A 20,760-nucleotide genomic window follows, 5' to 3' on the forward strand; every position below is an offset into this window, starting at 1 on the left:
TCCTTATCTTGAGTACTAATTGCGTTGAGGTGTTCCCTTGGGTTAGGTTCAGTATTACTTGGTAAGATACCTTGTGATCATTCGGAGATTAGTTTGGATAGCTGGCCTATCTGAGTTTCGAGTCCTTAGATCAATGCTTGTTGATTTTTAAGTGTTGTCACGGTATTTTGGAAACGGGTTTCTGACACCGAGATGAATTTAGAGAGCATCTCCTCAAGGTTCGGTTTCTTCTCTTATTGATAAGGTGGGTGTTGAAAACCCTGAGGATTTTGTAGCTTTTGATTCCTTTAACCACCCCAGGAGAAATTTGTGTGGTTCCTCCAACCTGCATTATAAGTATTACTGTATGGGTTATTTTGAGATCTAAAGTTATTGTTACCCATATAGTTGACTTATTCCTCTTCGTTTGTAGGATTGAAGGATTGATATTCTGTATGCAAACCTCCTCCACTTGAGTCACACCTCATTACTAGATGTACCTACGTAGAACCAAGTAAACCATCAATCTTTTTATTGAGAAGTTCTACCTGATTTGACAGCATAGTAACTGAGTCAACGTTTTAAACGCCAGCTGCTTTTGTTAGCTTAGTCTTCATGACTTGCCACTGATAGTTATTCAGTGACATTTTTTCAATAAATTTATAAGCCTCTTCAGGTGTTTTGTTGTTGATGGTTCCTCCAGCAGCTGCATCAATCATCTATCTTGTCGAGGGATTCACACCATTGTAGAACGTTTGAACTTACAGCCATAGAGGTAACCCATGGTAAGGGCACCTTTGCAATAAATCCTTGTATCTCTCCCATGCATCATAAAGTGTTTCTAAGTCCATCTGCACAAAAGAAGAGATATCATTACGTAACTTAGCCGTTTTAGCCGGCAAAAAATATTTTAGTAAAAAAATTTTGGTCATTTGTTCCCAAGTACTAATTGATCCTCGTGATAACAAGTTCAACCACTGCTTAGCTTTGTTCCTCAATGAAAAGGGAAACAACCAAAAATGAATGGCATCATCAGAAACGCCATTGCTTTTAAATGTATCACATAGTTCCAAAAAGTTGGCTAAATGAGCGTTGGGATCCTCATCCTGCAAACCATCAAACTGAACAAATTACTGTATCATTTGAATAGTGTTAGGTTTTAATTCAAAAGTATTTACATTACAAACAGGTCTAACTATGCTCGATTCAGGCTCATTAAAGAGGGTTTAGCATAATCATACATAATGTGTGGAGCAGGATTTTGATTAACCGCAATTGCAGGAGGTAGCTGATTGCCTTGGTTTTCAGCCATCTAATCGGTTGGGGGTTGAGTATCATCTTCTTGCTCGTTCTCCGTGTATCTTAAGCTTCGCCTTATTTCTCTCTGGTTTCTACGTATTGTGTGATCCTTTGTCAAAAAGTAATGGTTCCGACAGGTTTCTTCTAGTCATAAACTATGAAAACCGTCCAAGAGAAGGAAAAAGTAAGTTAATAAATAATAATTAAATTAAATTAAATTGTAAGAAAAATAAATGGCTAAAGTAATAAAAATTAAGCGTTCCTAATATCTTAGTTCCCTGGCAGCAGAGCGAAAACATGATTGCGTTATTTTGTGATAGGTTTTACATATTTATAATTAATCATTCTTAAAACTAACTATTATCGTGATGTAGGCAAGTGTACCTATCGTTTAGCAAGACCGGATTGTCGAACCCAAAGGAACTAAAAGTACTAGTAATGAATGTCTTTTTATTATCTAGCCTAAGAATAATGGGGTTTTGTTTTTAACTAACTAATTATCTAAACTAAGAACTCACAGTAAATAGAATTGGGGAATTGCTTTTAGGAAAAATCGATTAAATGAAGACAATACCTAAGGAAAGATCTACCTAGACTTTACTTGTTATTCTGGCTCCGAATCGAACGATTTATTCATTCAACTTGTTTCGTAGAGATCCCTAAGTTATGTTATTATCCCTATTCAAGACCAATAACATCTAATCCCTAGATTGAATAATCAAGACTTTTCTCTAATTAACACTCTAGGGTTGCATTAACTCGATCTATGGATCCCCTTATTAGGTTTCACCCTAATTCGGTAAAATATTGTCACCCTATGTCTAGGCGCGCAATCAACTTCGCTTAATTATGATAAATGTACTCTTAACCAGAGTCTATTCCTCCCCTGAATAAGAGCTTATCTTGAATCAGTATCCTGGGATATCAAAACAAGAATTAAGAACACATAATTAAGAACAAGTTAAATATTTATCATACGATTCAGAAAATAATAACAAGATTCATCTTAGGTTTCATTCCCCTCAAGTATTTAGGGGATTTAGTTCATAACTAAATATGAGAACATCTCAGAAAAATAAAGAATACAAAATATAAAGAAAACCCAAAACTCTTGAAGGGAAATTGAGGAGAGATCTTCAGTCTTGATGATGAATCCGGCTTCTGAGATGGATCAATCGGCTTCCTTTGAGTAATTCCTTACTCCCTATTCTATGTATAGAACATCTTCAGTCTAGGCCGTGTTAAGTTCGTACTTTGGCCCATTTTCTTTGTTTTTAGCCCGTTTCTCATTCCTTTTTGCTCTCCTATGCTCTCCTAAGCATAGAACATGAAATTAAAGCATTAGGAGCATCGAATTCACCAATTCTAATGAGAAATCATCCATAAAATGCATTAAACATGGGGTAAAAATATGTATAATTTACGGTTTATTAGTGTTTAAGAAGGTGTTTGATCTTTTTGATTATAGGACTAATGAGGGTCCTGTTTGAATATAGGTTAGTGGTCGTGGACTTCGACGCATTCTCATAAGCAGGTGTGTGTAACACTATTTTTAGATGTAAAACTACAAAGGCTGAAAAGCCAAAAAGCCGAAAAGGTGAAAATTTAAAATATGGGTTGTCGACACCACATGGGCGTGTGGCCGCCCGTGTGGCTGGCCGTGTAACCAAACACCGCTGTGTGGTGAAAGAGAGGGCCATGAGTGCTTTCATGGGCCAAAATGACACAGGGCCATTTTGGGTCGAGCTCGGCCAAGTGGCCCAATGGGCCTACGGGCCCACACTAAAAGATTCACACAGAAGTGTGGCAACTGTTGGGCTAGGCTGTGTGAACCACACGACTAAGGCCATTTTTGGGTTATGTGGGCCATACGAACGTGTATGGGCCACATGGTCCATAATAGGGGCCGTGGGCTCATTATCATTGATTGACTGTTAAAGGTTGCACGGGTCGCCTAAGATGACTGTGGACCTACTATTGGGCCAGTAAGTGTACCCAGACCCTTATTTTTGTAAATGATTGATTTACCCTTATGTGATATATGACTGTGTGAGCATGCCATATTTACTGTACATTCATTTATATTATGTTTCATTGTATGGGGTGGGAGATACAATTTTGGAAGAAGTATACTGAATGGCTATAAGCCTATTACTGGTAGCTCTGTTGTAAATACTGTTTTAGTACCAAAATCGGTACGACTTGGTGTGTAGGTTTGGGTGGGCTGACTTTATCCCCACATGGTGTGTAGGGCTGGTATAGAGATGGTGTGTAGCTGATGGATTGGGTAGGATCCTTTGTTTGCATATTGTACTATGGGCTAAGGCCCAGACTGCCTCTGTTACTGAAATCGGCTCAGGCCTAGACTGATACTGTTAATGAAAAGGGGCTAAGGCCCTAACTGGAACTAACAGGCCTAAGCCCAGATTGCATCTACTCTGATTATTTGTTATTTTGGGATTTCACACATTGAGTTTTCGTAAACTCACCCATCTGTTATCTGCGAAGGAAATCCCTAGGCTTTGACGGATCGAGGTGACAGAGGAGTCGAAGGTGGCCACTCGACGTAGTTAATTTACTTAAAATTTTATATTTTAGATTTTATTTGATATTGAGTTTTCATATGTAATAAGGCCTTTTTAAAGTTTATTTTAATTTGGGAATTTAATTACCTTAATTTTACCTGTTAGTAATAAGACCAACATTTTCAAGAAGGCACAGATCAAAGTTTTTCTGAAACCATCATACTTACGCTATACGTTTTAAAAGGTTTCGCAACAAAAACTGTTTTAAATTTGAGAAACTAGTATAATTTATATTTTGCTTAAATAACTTGAGTTTTCACAAGGAACTAGTCATCTTAACCTTTTATTTAGAATCTAAAGAAGTTTTTATGAAAAACAGATTTTTTGTCAATTTGTGTTATGGAATAACACTCCAATGTCACATCACATATTTGACCATAACGTCTAGGCCGGGTTTGGGGTGTTACATTTAGTGGTATCAGAGTCAGGTTGCAAAACTTGACTGTGGATTTGGGTTTTTCAAAAACATGGAAGTTTTGATAAAATTGGTTCAAATGGTTTAAAATGATTGTTTGGAAATGTTTTACTGAAGGAGTGGTACACCTAGTCTCCGTGTCGATCCGGTAAGTCTTCTGATTGTTTATACTAAAATAATAATATAGAAATGTTATTACTAAAACTACTTAGGTAGTAAAATTGTATTGAAATACTTTAGTTAGAGTAAACTACGAATTGTAGTAAGACTGCGAACTGCGAAGACGAACTCTGAAATAATACTGTTCATAAAACATCTATAATAATCACTGAAATAATAACTGCCTGGCATAAAACTTTTAATACAGATAAAAGCGCGAATGGATAATGAGCACTAGAGGTACTCGTGGTAGAGGCTGCGACAGAGGCCGTAGTGGTGCTTGTGCTGGGTCTTCGTTTTTTGGACACCAGCCTAATGAGGACGTTAAAGAGGCACCAGCTTCACCTATGGTTGAGACAAAGTCTCAAAATTGAGCAGCTAGGGACGACCCACTGTCCCAAGCAATGTTAAGGATTCTGGAAAGGGTCGCTGGACCTAGTACTGGCAACATTGGTCGTGGGTCAATTACGAAACGACTCAGGTCTAATGGGGTTAAGATATTCAGGGGTATTAATGGAGTTTCCCCTAATGTGGCTGAGTATTAGATTGAGGCCATAGAAAGGATCATGGATGACCTTGACTGTACCTCTGATAAGAAGCTAAAAGGTGCAGCATTTCTATTGAGAGACGAAGCTTACCAGTGGTGGCTTACTGTCAAAGAGGACACTCAAGCCAATCGTTTGACCTGGGAATTTTTAAGGACTACTTTTCAAGCTAAATATGTGGGTGCCAGCTATGTGCCGTAGAAGGGAATTTTTAAACTTAACTCAGGGAGATAGGACAGTGGCTGCTATATGGCCGAATTTTTATGATTGAGCCGCTATGCACGTAGGATAGTGGCAACAGAATATGAGCATTGTGTTCAATTTGAGGATGACCTCAGGGATGGTCTAAGAGTTTTGATAGCTTCTCAGAGGGAGTGGGATTTCGTAGCACTGGTTGATAAGGCAAAAATTGATGGGGATGTGACGCGCACTAAGTGCCAGAATAGGGAGAAAGACAGAGGTAAGAGGGATGCTGGGCCCTCAAATTCTTTTCAGAAGCTTAAGAAAAAGCCTAGAACTAATAGACCAATCAGAGTTAGGGCCCCTGTTGCTGCTATTGCTGACCGCAATTCTGTACTGATTGTGGGAAACGCCATCAAGGCGAGTGTTGGAGGAAGTTGGGTGCATGTCTGAGGTGTGGATCATTGGAGCACCAGGTTAAGGATTGTCCGCGGAGGCCCAATCAGATGCAAGCTACTAGTATGGGTACGGATCAGACACAGAGAAGTGTTCAGTAGCCACCAAGAGGCTATGGTCAGTCCAGGGTTGGTAATGGTTTGGGGCGTGGTCGTGGAGCACCGGGCAGAAGTGCTGGTTATACTGAGGCGAGGCAGGCGGCACTAGTTTATGCTACACGTCGCTGAGAGGATGGGGATGCTCTAGATGTCATAACAGGTATGTTCTTTATCCATAAAGTACCTTATACTGCATCAAGAGATATAGGATCTTCCCATTATTATGTTGCTTGCACTATTACTAAGAAATTGGGGATTCCTGTTGAGAATACTTCGAGTGGAAGTACTATTCTAAGTCCATTGGGACAGTCTGTTCGGGTAAATAAGTTATTTAGGGATGTTCCCTTGGAGATATGAGGAGTTGTTTTTCTGGCCGATCTCACGGAGCTGCCTTTCGGGGAATTCGACTTAATATTGGGTATGGATTGGCTAGTTAAACATTGGGTAAGCTTGGATTGTGCCACCAAACGGGTTGTACTGAGAACTAAGTCAGATGAGGAGATGGTGGTAATTGGGGAACGACGAAACTATTTGAGTAACGTAATTTCTACATTAAGGGTCGAAAAGTTGGTTCGCAAGGGTTGTGACGCGTATTTAGCCTACATCAGTGTTTTAGAGTCCGAGGGTTCTTCGGTTAAAGATATCAGAACGGTTAAGGATTTTCCAGATTTTTTCCCGATGAACTACCTGGGTTACCTCCTAACCGTGAAGTTGAGTTTGGGATAGAGCTCCTGCCTGGTACAGCTCCGATGTCCATTACCCCTTATAGAATGGCACCGAAGGAGTTAGTGGAGTTTCAAGCTCAGATTCAAGAGTTACTGGATCGAGGGTTCATTAGCCCTAGTGTGTCTTCGTGGGGAGCACCGGTCTTATTTGTTAGAAAAAAGGATGGAACCATGCGTATGTGCATCGATTACCAGTAACTGAATAAATTGGCGATTAAGAATAAGTACCCTCTACCGAGGATTGATGATCTATTCAATCAACTGCAAGGAGTGTCAGTTTTCTTTACAATAAATCTTTGGTCGGGGTATCACCAACTAAGAGTTAAAGAGGCCGATGTGCACAAGACGACATTTAGGACTCGTTATGGTCATTACCAGTTACTGGTTATGTCTTTTAGACTGACAAATGCACTAGTAGCTTTTGTGGATCTGATGAACAGAGTGTTTCAACCCTATCTGGACCGGTTTGTTGTAGTGTTTATCGAAGACATATTGGTGTATTCGAGGACTGAAGATGAACATGATGAACATTTGAGGGTGGTTCTACAAATATTGAGAGAGAAACAATTGTATGCCAAGTTTAGTAAGTGTGAATTATGGTTACATGAGGTAACATTTCTGGTCCATGTGGTATTTTTTGAGGGGGTTAGGGTTGATCCTCGAAAAATTGAGGCGGTTTTGGATTGGAAGCAACCTAAGACTATGTCAGAAATTCGTAGTTTTTTAGGACTGCCTGGGTATTATCAAAGATTTGTAGAAGGGTTCTCTGTAGTTGCTGCGCCCTTAACTAAGCTGCTACGTAAGGGCGTACCTTTGAACTGGACTGGTGAGTAGTAAGAGAGCTTTGAGAAGCTCAAGAAAGTTTTAGCCCCTATCTTGATTCAGCCAGAGTCTAGGAAAGAATTTACTATTTACAGTGATGCATCACACGTTGGTTTGGGCTGTCTATTGATGCAAGAGGGTAAGGTGCTAGCATATGCATCACGCCAGCTTAAGACTCACGAGGTGAATTACCTAACACACGAATTAGAGTTGGCCGCTATGGTATTCGCATTAAAAATTTAGAGCATTACTTGTACGGTGAGAAGTGTATCATTTACACGGATCAGAAGAACCTTAAGTATCTCCTCACTCAGAAGGAGTTAAACCTTAGGTAGCGTAGATGGATTGAGTTGCTTAAGGATTATGACTGTTCAATTGAATACCACCCTTGTAAGGCCAATGTGGTGGCCGATGTGCTAAGCCGTAGGGCTATGACAGATCTAAGGCAATGTTTGCTCATCTCAGCTTATTTGATGATGGTTGTTTATCAGCAGAACTTCAGGTTAGACCGACATAAAGTGAGCAAATTAAGAGTAAGCAGTCAGAAGATGAGTCACTGGGTCCTCATTTCCGACAGATAGAGAGAGGAGAAACTTTAGATTTTGGACTGAATAGCGAAGGGGAACTTTGTTTCCATGGCAGAATTTGTGTACCTAAGGATACTGATTTAAGGTAGACCTTACTGCGAGAGTAGCATAGTAGCCCCTATGCTATGTACCCAGGTGGAATAAGATATACAAAGATCTTCGTGTGATATATTGGTGGTTGGGTCTTAAACGTGAGATTACCGACTTTGTGGGGAAATGTTTGACTTGCCAACAGGTTAAAGCAGAACATCAGTTGCCTTCTGGGTTACTTCAGCCTATTAAGATTCTGATGTGGAAGTGGGAAAGAGTAACTATGGACTTTGTAAGTGGGCTACCCCTAACACCTTCTAAGAAAGATTCAGTGTGGGTCATCTGGATCGGTTGACAAAAAATGCCCATTTCATACTGGTTCCCGTAGATTATTTATTACAGAAACTGGCTAAACTGTATGTATTTGAGATAGTGAGATTGCATGGGGTACCAATTTCCATAATAACTGTCAGAGATCCTCACTTCACTTCTCAGTTTTGGAAGAAGTTACATGATGCTCTGGGTACACGGTTGGACTTCAGTACTACGTTCCATCCTCAGACAGATGGTCAGTCAGAGAGGGTGATACAGATACTGGAGGACATGTTAAGGAGTTGTGTGATCGACTTCCGAGCCAGTTGGGAGGATTACTTTCCATTAGCAAAATTTGATTACAACAATAGCTACAAATCTAGCATACAGATGGCATCTTATGAAGCACTTTATGGTCGTAGGTGTCGCACTCCTACATGTTGGACTGAGTTGGGTGAGGGGCGAGTTTTGGGTCCTGAATTGATTTCTAATACCGAGGATAAAATGCGTTTGATTTGGGATCGACTGAAGGCTGCATCCGACAGATAGAAGTCGTATGCAGATTTAAAACGTAAGGAGATTGAGTATTCTTTGGGGGACATGGTATTTTTCAAAGTCTTGCCATGAAAGAAGGTACTGAGGTTTGGTCGGAAGGGCAAGCTAAACCCTAGATTCATTGGGCCTTGCCGTATATTGAAACGCGTAGGACTGGTTGCCTATCAACTTGAGCTACCTTTAGAGTTGGATCGGATCCATGATGTGTTTTACGTCTCTATGCTGAGGCGATATCGCTCTGATCCTACGCGTATCGTCTCGACTAAGGAGATTGAGGTTAGGTCAGATCTGACTTTCGAGGAGGAACTAGTTCAGATTACAGACTGTGATGTGAAAGTTCTGAGGAGAAAGACTGTGCCACTGGTTAAAGTGCTATGGCGTAATCATAGTTCTGAGGAAACCACGTGGAAACTTGAGGAGGCGATGGAACAATAATATCCTCATCTATTTTGATCAGGTAAATTTCGAGGCCAAAATTTTCTTTTAGGAGGTAGAGCTGTAAGGCCCCAAAAATCTAAGTATTTATTTTTGTGTGTTGTGATGCACAAATGCATGTCTGTTTCAGTGGTTAAGTGCTTTGAGGAGTATTGGAGAAGTCCTGAGTTCAAGTCGTGGCTTGTACTAAATTTTGTTTTTTGTTTGAAATAAACCTGTCTTTAGTCAGTAGAGCTCTTAAATAAAATTTGGTAAGGTATTTCAGAAAAGAGCCTGCAGGCCGAGGGGATAAATGACGTGTTGATGAGGCTAGAGGGTAGAGGTTCAAATCCATGTGGGGTGGTAGAGTGTTTTTATTTTTGCTGCAAGTGTGGTGGAGGTGTTTTAGGTTGGCCAAAACTCTAAGGAGTTTGAAAGAGATTCAAATTGGTAGGTTAAGAGATTGTAGGAGTGGATTATGGGAGGTTGAGAGGAGTGGTAGTAGTTGGCCGAATATGGAACTCCCCATTATGCAAATTCAGTCATAGGACCTCTTTTTCCATAGTGCCAAAATTGTGCTCTAATTGCTCTCCATTTAGATAACTTTTACCCTTTTTGTTCTTTTCTTCCTTTTGAATATTTTTGTTTGGTGGCCGAATAGTACTTTTTAGGGTTAACCTATTTTGGTTTTACTTTGCAACAGTGTGCTTGGTTGGTCATCTTTCTTCTCCTTCTCAATTCTTTCTCCTCTACTTTTGAATAGGTCGAATACTCCCTTGCCTCTGTAGCCGAACTTTGCTTTGATTCCATCAATCTCTTTCCCTCCTTCATTTGCCGACTCTCATCACTCCCTCGATTCTATTCTCATTACCCTTTCATTCAATCAGTTTTTGTTGGCTAAATACCGGTTGGTAAGTCTCTGCGTCTCTATTTTGTTCGGCTTTGCTCCTCTTTTTCTCTAATGCCGATTCTTATCTTTTTCATTTCTTGATTATGGTGTTCTTTCGGGTTTAAGTAATCCTCGAGGTGTAAAGGAGTTCTCTATCACTGCAGATACGATTGGAACCTTTTTTCTCGTTCTTGATCGAATGTAATATTATTCGTCGTGATGGATCCGAACTAAATTATGTTGGCTTGGGTTGGTATTGGTCGAATGCCTTTTTGTCACTTTGGGATTTGCATTTTCTATGGGCTAATATATGTGGACTCAAATTGAAAGTTTAAGCAACATGAGTAATGAATTCGTTTAGTATGCAGATAACCATCAAGGAGGTTGTTAGCAATCTTTATTAGCATTTTGGGTTGGCTAAAACTAGACTCATTCAATCAAGGCAAGTATTGATGTGTCTTTGTGATGAGTGTTTAAGAAGGTGTTTGATCTTGTTGATTATAGGACTAATCGAGGGTCTTGTTTGAATATAGGTTGGTGGTAGTGGAATTCGGCACGTTCTCATAAGCAGTTTTGTGTAACACTGTTTTTAGATGTAAAACGACAAAGGCTGAAAAGCTAAAAATCTGAAAAAGTGAAAAGTTGAAATGCGGGTTGTCGACAACACATTGGCGTGTGGCCACCCGTGTGGTAGGCTGTGTAGTCAACGAGAGGGCCATGAGCGCTTTCATGGGCCGAAATGACACAGGGCCATTTTGAGCCGAGTTGGGCCAAATGGGCCTAATGGGCTTGCGGGCCCACACGAAAAGATTCACACAGAAGTGTGGTAACTGTTGGGCTAGGCTGTGTGAACTATACAACTAAGGCAATTTTTGGGTTATGTGGGCCATACGAGCGTGTGGGTCACATAGGCCATAATATGGGCCGTGGGCCCATTACACTGATTGACTGTTAAACATTGCACGGGTCGCCCAAGACGACTGTAGACCTACTGTTGGGCCAGTAAGTGTGTCCGGAAACTTTTTTTTGTAAATGACTGATTTACCCCCTACGTGATATATGACTGTATGAGCATGCCATATTTACTGTACATTCATTTATATTATGTTGCATTGCATGGGGTGGGATATACGATTTTGGAGGAAATGTACTGAATGGATATAAGCCTATTATTGGCAACTCTGCTGCAAATACTGTTTTAGTACAGAAATCGATACGACTTGGTGTGTAGGGTTGGGTGGGTCAACTTTATCCCCACATGGTGTATAGGGCTGGTACGGAGATGGTGTGTAGCAAATGGATTGGGTAGGATCATTTGTTTGCATACTATACTGAAATGAGCTAAGGCCCAGACTGCCTCTGTTATTGAAATGGGCTTAGGTCCAGACTGATACTGTTAATGAAAAAGGGCTAAGGCCCTAACTGGAACTAACGGGCCTAGGCTCAGATTGCATCTACTCTGATTATTTGTTATTTTGGGATTTCACACGCTGATTTTTCGTAAACTCACCCATCTGTTATTTGCACAGGAAATCCCCAGGCTTAGACAGATCGAGGCGACGAAGGACTCGAAGGTGGCCACTCGACGTAGTTAATTTCCTTAAAATTCTATATTTTATATTTTTCTTGATATTGGATTTTCATTATGTAATAAGGCCTTTTTAAAGTTTATTTTAATTTGGGAATTTAATTACCCTTAATTTTACCTGTTAGTAATAGAACCCGTATTTTCAAGAAGGCACAAACCAAAGTTTTTCTGAAATCATCACGCTTACTCCATACTTTTTAAAAGCTTCCATAATAAACACTGTTTTAAATTTGAAAAACTAGTATAATTTATATTTTGCTTAAATAACTTAAGTTTTCACAAGGAACTAGTCATCCTAACCTTGTATTTACAATCTGAAGAAGTTTTTATGAAAAACGGATTTTTTGTCAATTTGTGTTAGGGAATAACACTCCAAGGTCACATCATAAATTCATCCATAACGTTTAGGCCGGGTTTGGGGTGTTACACTCAATTCTGATCATTCTATTTCTCAAAATTAAGGTGCAGGGGACACACGGCCTAACCACATGCCCATGTTACCCGGCCGTATGTCACACACGGTTTAGACACACGCTTGTGTGTCTGCCTATATGGACAAAATGAAACATTTCTAGCTTCATTTCTCACCCAAAATTTCACCCAAGACCTGCACTTGAAACACACATCCAATACCAACCATTCCAAGCATTCAAATTAAACAATTTCATCATTCATCATGGCATACCATTACATGCATATGTGTTTATAAACTTACCTTGGATTAACTTAGGCATTAACATCATTTGATCACATATACTTAGCATATGAATATATCATAATAACCTACTTAATCATACCAAAATAAGCCATTACTAGCCATTCCAATGGCTAGGTTACAAAACATCATTTCCATGCCACTAATGGCCAAGTTGTCTTATACATGTCATTATACCAAAATGATTTACTATGTATACCCAAAATAAGCTAGTCGATAGCGTGACAATGCTCCAATGATCTTTCAACCTTCATGAGCTTCTGAGCACTATAAAACAAGGAAATAAAATGGATTAAGCATTACATGCTTAGTAAGTTTGTATAACAGAAACTAAACTTACCAATCCCGTTATTTAAATCTAAGCATACAATATCATGTTTTTCATCCATTAGCAATATTGCCTAAACACATGCATTCAATCAAACATGTTAGTCACCAAAAATTCCTCATAACAATAAAGTAAACATAAATGAGCTCATCATGCAATATTTCTTTTCAAGTCATTATCATTTCATCTCACAATTATCATACCATGTCAAGAGTTTTATGTCCATTGAATCATTGAAATTCTGATGGACTCTCAGGTAGTACACTCGAGGTGTACGATTCAATAATCCATCAATTTCTTATTCAATGGTACCTATTAGGGCACTTAATCAAGGAGCACACCATAACACCCTTAACCCGTATCCGTCGCCGGATTAGGGTTACGAGACATTCCTGACCAAAGCACATCCCGGATCAATCATAGTTCACATGCTTTATAACTCCACCATTCGAATCATATATGTATGCTTCTCATTTATGGCATTTGAATAATCAAAGTATAAGATAACTTATTATTTTTCAAATTATATGCACATACTTCAAAACATGCAAACATATATCATTTCATTTCATATAGCTAATATGTACCAATATGTCTATTTCTTCTGTCAAATATTAACGTACCATTTCTTAACTCAGCACATGAGTATATTAAAATCAATCAATCATTTCACCAACTAATATTTAAACTCATATGCAACCTTAGTGTACTTAATTACCAAACCAAATTACATATATCTAACCTTTCATCTCACTTTTTATTCGGCTAGCTAATTAACCTATCTTATGACATTTGTTTACCTAACCACAACAAAGTATATCATGGGTATGTATATAAATATTCTACCTAGCATATGCCAAATATATCATCAACTTAACCTTCTTAGTTACCCAAATAAACTGACCAAAACATTCAAGTAGAATATTCATTATCTGCCTTAACCTTTCGTACCTAATCAGTCAACCACAACCCAATCAATTGAATACATATTCGGTCATTCATGACAACATTCAATACATAATATAATTATATAATTATGCTATATACCATAACACATACTTCTCATTACGAGTCCAAAGCCTTAGCCGAATATGCATATACACATTATTTATCATTTCTAAACCAAATTACCCATGCAAGCATGCCATTTCAAACTGACACAAAGACCACATTCCTTAATCAAATATTCATAGCCTAACTTAGTCCACACATGTACAATACCACAATTTTAACATTAACATTTAACTAAACACTTAATGACATGATTTAAACACCATTTCCGAATCATAAATACCTTATAACCATCACCTATATTTCATCATATGACCGAACACATAATTTACATTATAAACAATTTTTATATCAATTCATGTTTCAAATTATGCATCTCAATAATAAGTCATTAACAATCCGTAACCTAAATACATGCAACGCCAACATGTATCAAGCTTTCCAAATGAACTAATCATAAGCCATATATAATTGCTTCATGCCAAAAGATATATATATCAAGCATATCACACACTTATACTATAAAACATATTACCTGACATGAACTCATATCACAACCGAAAATGCATAAACATAAGCATCATTTCAATCTATTTTCGCATGGCTCATATAATTAAAATCTCAAAACCAACCAAAACAAATATTAAACTATACATGCCATATCTTCATAGTTTCAAACTTTTGCAATACCGAAATAGCGATCGATAGTGTGACAGATTTGCTTGGCGATCCCCGAGCTCGCAACTAGCTTACAAAATCTATAAATCAAAGAACAAACACACACAGTAAGCTTGAATAGCTTAGTAAGTCATAAGCAAATAAATCATTTCAATGACAAACATAATTCAATTAAACTAAGCCAATCAAGCAAATCTTAACCACATATACATTTATCATACTTGCAAATTCATATATCATCACCTGAATATTAACATTATAATGTCATTTGACAGAATATAAATAATCACATGCACATATAACTCACCTTTTTCATCATGCATAGTTTATATCATCATTTCAAGTGCTAAACTTACCTTATTTTCATGAAACTTTAACTTCGCACGTACTTGAACCATTCAGCTCAATTTCACATTCGTTCTTAACTTAATATTGCTCGTTGAACCATTCGAAATCAATAAGGATACTCGGATAGCCCGAAAAGCTCGTACAATGCCTACATCCCAAACGAGGTCTTACATGTAATCGACTATCGATGCCACTGTCCCAGACAGGGTCTTACACGAGCTCATATACGATGCCGATGTCCCAGACATGGTCTTACACGTAAATCACAAATTGAAATCCTATATCATGACATATGTATCCTAATTATTCCTAAGGTTCGTACGGGGCATTCGGACATCGTAACTTGATCGATTCATGCTCGTAACACATCATTCGATGCTAAATTCAATTCAACTAAGTAGTTATACATACATAGAATTCAATTCATCTATTTACAAAATCAATGCATTCAATTTAACAACATTTATTTAGTCATAAACTTACCTCAGACAAAGATAAACAAACCAGAACGACTATTCGACAACTTTAGATTTCCCCCGATCCAATTTCGATTTCCTTTTTTATTGATCTAAATTAATATAAATTAGACTTATTTAATCACACATGTATTCAAATTCACCCAAAAACACAAAAAATGGCAGTTTGCACTTTATCCCCTAATATTTTACATTTTTCACAATTTAGTCCCTATTTCAAAAAACACAAAATACACATAATTTCATTAAACTCTAGTATAGCCGAATTTTACTAAGGTTCATAGAGCCCATTTCTTTCAATTAATTTACATTTCGACCCTTCAATTTAGAAATTTCTCAATTTAATCCTTAATACACATTTTTACCAAAAATCACTTAATTAAACTTAATAATCTAACAACAAAAATTTATTTTTCATCATCAAACAACAAAAACAACAAGCTCTCATCAATTACAAATCACAAAATCATCATCGAATCTGAAAATCAAGGCATGGACTAGCTAACAGACGAAGCAACGATCTTAAAAATATAAAAATTATCAAAAACCGAGCTTAAAACTTACCTAAATCAAGCCCCAAATATGCGGAATGCTCAAACCTCAACTATGGTTTCTTTCTTTTAACTTTCGGCCACCAAGATGAATAAAAATGCATGAATTTTACTTAATGTTTTATTATATTATCATTAATTAACATATTTACCATATTAACCTTTATAAATTAATTATTAAACCAAATGTTACATGTCTAAATCGTCCAATCATAATTTCTATGGTAAAATTACAACATAAAGACATCATAAAATAAAAGCCACAGCAATAGGTACCTTTACATAAAGCATGCTAGTTTTGCATTTATGCAATTAAGTCCTTTTAATTAAATTGAGCACACAAATGCTAAAATTTTCACACGAAATTTTCACACATATAATTTAACATGCTGTAGACATCAAAAGTAATATTAAAATAGTTTTCTAACTCAGATTTGTGGTCCCAAAACCACTATTCTGAATAGGGTCGAAACTGAGCTGTTACACACATTCTCAAGCCACATATGTATAACAGGATTACCAGTCCAGGCTAAATCCTTTATATAACATATACTTAAAAGAGTTCAATTAGGATTACTAGTCCAGGCTAAACCCAAATCATAACGTATACTCGAGAGGTATTATATCCGAATTACCTGTCCGGGCTAAATTCTTTCTATAACAAGGTCAATAGGATTACTCGTCCGAGTTAAATCCCATCAGCAACAAATGCAGGACCTTATTCATTTTGGGAAAGCGCATATATTCATCAGAATTCAATATTCAATCAAGCATGTATCAAATTTCTCATTATAGCATTCAAGTAATGCACATCAATATAAGTCACATTCCGTACAACACAACATTCAATTAAACATATTTACATGCTCGATTAAGTTACACAAACTTACCCCGACACTTGTTCGCGTATAAAATCTACTAATCCGAAAGCTTTTATTTTCCTCGGTCTAACCTCGAATTTGTGTTGTTCGGATCTATATAAATAGCTTTAATCATCAATTTCACATATTTCATATTTATATGAATTCAATTTACATCCTAGGAAAAATTACCATTTTGCCCTAACTTTTCTAGAAATTCTAATTTCGTCCCTAGGCTCAAAAAATGAAACTTGTGCAATTTACTCCCTATTCCAAGCCTAACCAAAATTCCATTACAAAATTTACAGCACATGTATTCATAGAAATTCAGAATTTTTCTTAAATTTCACAAATTTACATTTTAGTCCCTAAATCATATTTTCATCAAAAATTACTTTGTAAAAGTTGTTTATCTATCAACAACCTTTCATTTTCTACCATAAATTTCTAATTTTTAGAATATACATCCATGACCCATTTTCCATACTTTGATAACGTTTCAAATTAATCCCCCAAATAGATAGTTTAAGCTATAAAAAATATCAAATTTACTAAAAATGGGATAAGGAAACTTACCCAATTAGGCCATGAAAGTTTCTTCTCTCTCTCTCTCCTAGGGTTTCCATATATTTAGGTTGAAGAAGATGAGAAAATAAGATGATATTTTCTTTTCATTTTTAATTATTTACTTATTTTTTAAATTCCAATTTAGTCCTTGCCCTTTTTCTAAATTTTCATGGATGAGTAACCAAAAATCTACATACTTTTCTTTAATGGTCTAATTACCATATAAGGACCTCTAGTTTTGAATTCCATAGCTATTTAATCCTTATAGCTACTAGAATTCAACTTTCGCATTTTATGTGATTCAGTCCTTCTCGTAATTAAACACTTAATCGATAAAATTTTCGTATCAAAATTTTCACACAACATGCCTATCATAATACGAACCATCTAATAAAATAAAATAAATTTTATTTTTGAGTTAGATTTTTGGTCCTGAAACCATTGTTAGATTTGTGGTCCTGAAACCATTGTTCCGATTTCACTGAAAAATGAGTTGTTACACCAATACTCCTATAAATAAAACCTTAGGGGTTTGATGTAACTAAGTCGTCTTAGGCGTATCCAGAAACCCTAGTAATTTAGGAGTAGGATTAGATTAAGTTTTCTTTTAGTTTTCATAACTCTTTTTTCTTTTATTTAATTGAACTATTTTAATTTATTTGCTTTCGCAAACAACAACATTCGTTATTCCAATTGAGAGATTATCTATTCTTCGACATCAAATTTAGGATGATTCTAATCTCTTTTCTCTTTCGATTGAATCGTGTTCTTTACATGTTCAATTCAATTGAGTTAGAGGTTATGAATACCATGAGTGGCTAAATCCCTTAGAGAAGACTAATGAGTGGAAGGGGACATGATTAACAGAGGATTTGGGGTTTCTCGATAAGATTAGTTGATTTAAATTACTGTTTTTAAACCCTAGGTTTGACAACCCTAGGTAGTAATCATAGGCTAGATGAGGTTAGGAGATAAGTTTTGCTGAGTAAATTATAGTTTATCCTGGTTGAGAAAGTGAGGCCGGTAGATAAGCGAGTATCAACTAATTGATTAATTAGTTAGAGGTTGGGAGGTAATAATTGGTTAATTGATAGCTAATCCACCCTAGAACCCTAATCCGAAGTTAACTACAACCCATAAAATGAGTTAATCTTCCTGATTGGTTTTATCTATTTAGTCATTAGTTAATTTTATTGTTCATTTATTTGAGTTATTTGATTGTTAATATTAATCCCTTTCATGATTTGTTGTAATATAGGATTTAATTATTACTATTTAGACTTATTATTGTAAAGAGATTTTCCTTATATTTATTTCATCCTCCCTTGGGTACAATCCTTGGAATAATTCTTGTGTTCTGTTTGACATATATACTAATCGCCAATTTATTTTCTTATATTTTGTGTGTGATATTTTTACTATAAACCATAACACATTTATAGGTGGTCAAGTTGTTGGTGTTGTTGCAAGGGAGGTTTCGACATTAAGTCTTGAAAATATCTTTACACTTAATAAGATAATTAGGAATGTTAAAACCTATAGATATGATATTTTAAAATTTTTTATTTACTTTTAATTTTTGGTTTAATTTCTTTTTAATTTTTTAGGTTGTTTATGACTCGAAGCTCTAACACCCTAATCGAGCCATATCCATATCCATAACAGATATTCAAGCACAATCATCAATTAATGAACACCAATTCACCCAAGGTAATTAACTTACCCGGGGGAAGTTTGTTATTTGAAGATCCACGAGAGAGATCAGCGAATATCCGGGAAGAAATCCTAATTTAGCAAAGGATGTTGTGCGAGTATGCCTTACCTACACTCGATACGGTGCTTAGTAGTGTAGATAGGCCAACAATTAACGCCAATAATTTTGAGATAAAGATGACCACAATTTAGATGATCCAGAATACATTATAATTCAAGGGAAACATGGCGGACCAACACTTCAAGTGGTTCTTACAACTCTGCGACACCTTCAAGTACAATGAGGTATCTAAAATGTTGTGTGTCTCCGGCTATTCCCATTCTCATTGTGAGATAACATGGCTAATTGGTTAGACTTGTTAAAACCGGGTTCCATTACAAAGTGCAATGATCTAGTGGGAACATTTCTTTATAAATTTTTCTCGATTAGTAAAACCATTCAGCTCAGGTAAGAAATTGCAATTTTAAACAATATGAAGGAAAATATCTATACGAAGCATGGGAACATTTCAATACAATGCTAAGAAAGTGTCTACACCATGGCTTGCAATTGTGGCTCCAAATCCAAATTTTTTATAATAGTGCTGACGATAACATTAGATCCAGCCTAGACGAAGCAACTGAAGGATCTCCATTTTCCACACTTTTGAACGAGCCTATAAAGTCATAGATGTCATGGCTATGAATTTGTATATATGACCCAATAAAATATTTGTGTACAAATCAAAGCCTCCAATGATAAAAGCTATAAACGAAGACAATGAAGATGATCGATACCAATGAATCTTAGAGAAGCTTAATCGTTTGGAGACAGTCGACAAGAGCGGAGCCATACTTTGAAAAGCAATCTAAGGAAGCGAGTTACGTAGGTAATAGGGGTCGAGATCCCTATTCAAATACCTACAATCTCTGTTGAAGGGATCATCCAAACCTTATATAGGGAGGAAACCAAGGAGGACCAATTCAAACTTAAACCCGACAAAACCTTCCTTACCAACCTCCATTATTACAACCAAGAACTGTGAGTAATGACCATGCTACATGTCATCAAAGATATGATCAACTAAAATGGGAGAGGCAAATGATGGAGACAGACATTCAACAAGTCCAAGCCAAATATGGATGACTCAAATCTGGATTGGACAACCTTTATGTCCAAATAAGCCAATTAATGACAATGTCTCAAAAGCAAAATGGTCAAATCATTCCCAATAACATGGAGAACAACCCTTAGAGAGATGGAAATGATCATGTAAAAGTGATCATTTTATGATCGAGAAATGAATTGCAAACACCTAGCAAGCCCATCCATGAAAAAGAGGAGGTTCCTGAAGAAGTTGACGAACCCATAGAGGAACCCAAGCACAATGAGCTTATCGAGGAGATAGCTGAATTTCTGTCTAATCCAATAATAAAAATTCAAGCACGAAAAAAGTACCATTCCCAACGAAACTAGAGGACAAGAAAAAGATGGACCAAGTAGATTTTATATATATTTTTAATTTATTTAAATCCCTCAATTTCAATTTGCCACTCTTGGAATTTATCGATAAAATTTTGAAATATGCCAAGTACCTAAGGGAAATGATGGCACGACATAAAAAAAGAAAAAAAAGGCAAGCAAATTGACATTGATGTCTTATGTAGCACGCTTATTGCTAAAAAGATACCCCCGAAGTTAAAAGTTATGGATAGTTTTACATTCCAATCAAGATAGGGGATCGACATTTTTGCAAATCCCTTTGCGATTTAGAGGCTAGCATAAACTTAATGCCCCTATTGATTTATCGAAAAATCGGACAGAGGGATTTTAAAAATACATCAATATTACTACAATTAGCCTAAAGATCCTTGGTACACCCAAAAGATGTAATC

General features: G+C 36.7%; 2 non-coding genes across 2 annotated transcripts; one reads left to right on the forward strand and one right to left on the reverse strand.

The window, feature by feature from the left end:
- Positions 1 to 756: 756 nt before the first annotated feature.
- LOC128282241 (small nucleolar RNA R71) lies at positions 757 to 863 on the forward strand. Its single transcript, XR_008272451.1, has one exon. It is a non-coding gene; the product is annotated as a small nucleolar RNA R71 (small nucleolar RNA).
- An 18,462-nt stretch (positions 864 to 19,325) lies between these two features.
- Positions 19,326 to 19,431, reverse strand: LOC128282192 (small nucleolar RNA R71). The gene has a single exon (XR_008272418.1). It is a non-coding gene; the product is annotated as a small nucleolar RNA R71 (small nucleolar RNA).
- Between the last annotated feature and the right edge of the window lie 1,329 nt (positions 19,432 to 20,760).

Source organism: Gossypium arboreum, chromosome 1 (genome assembly GCF_025698485.1).
Source record: "Gossypium arboreum isolate Shixiya-1 chromosome 1, ASM2569848v2, whole genome shotgun sequence".
Taxonomy (NCBI): domain Eukaryota; kingdom Viridiplantae; phylum Streptophyta; class Magnoliopsida; order Malvales; family Malvaceae; genus Gossypium; species Gossypium arboreum.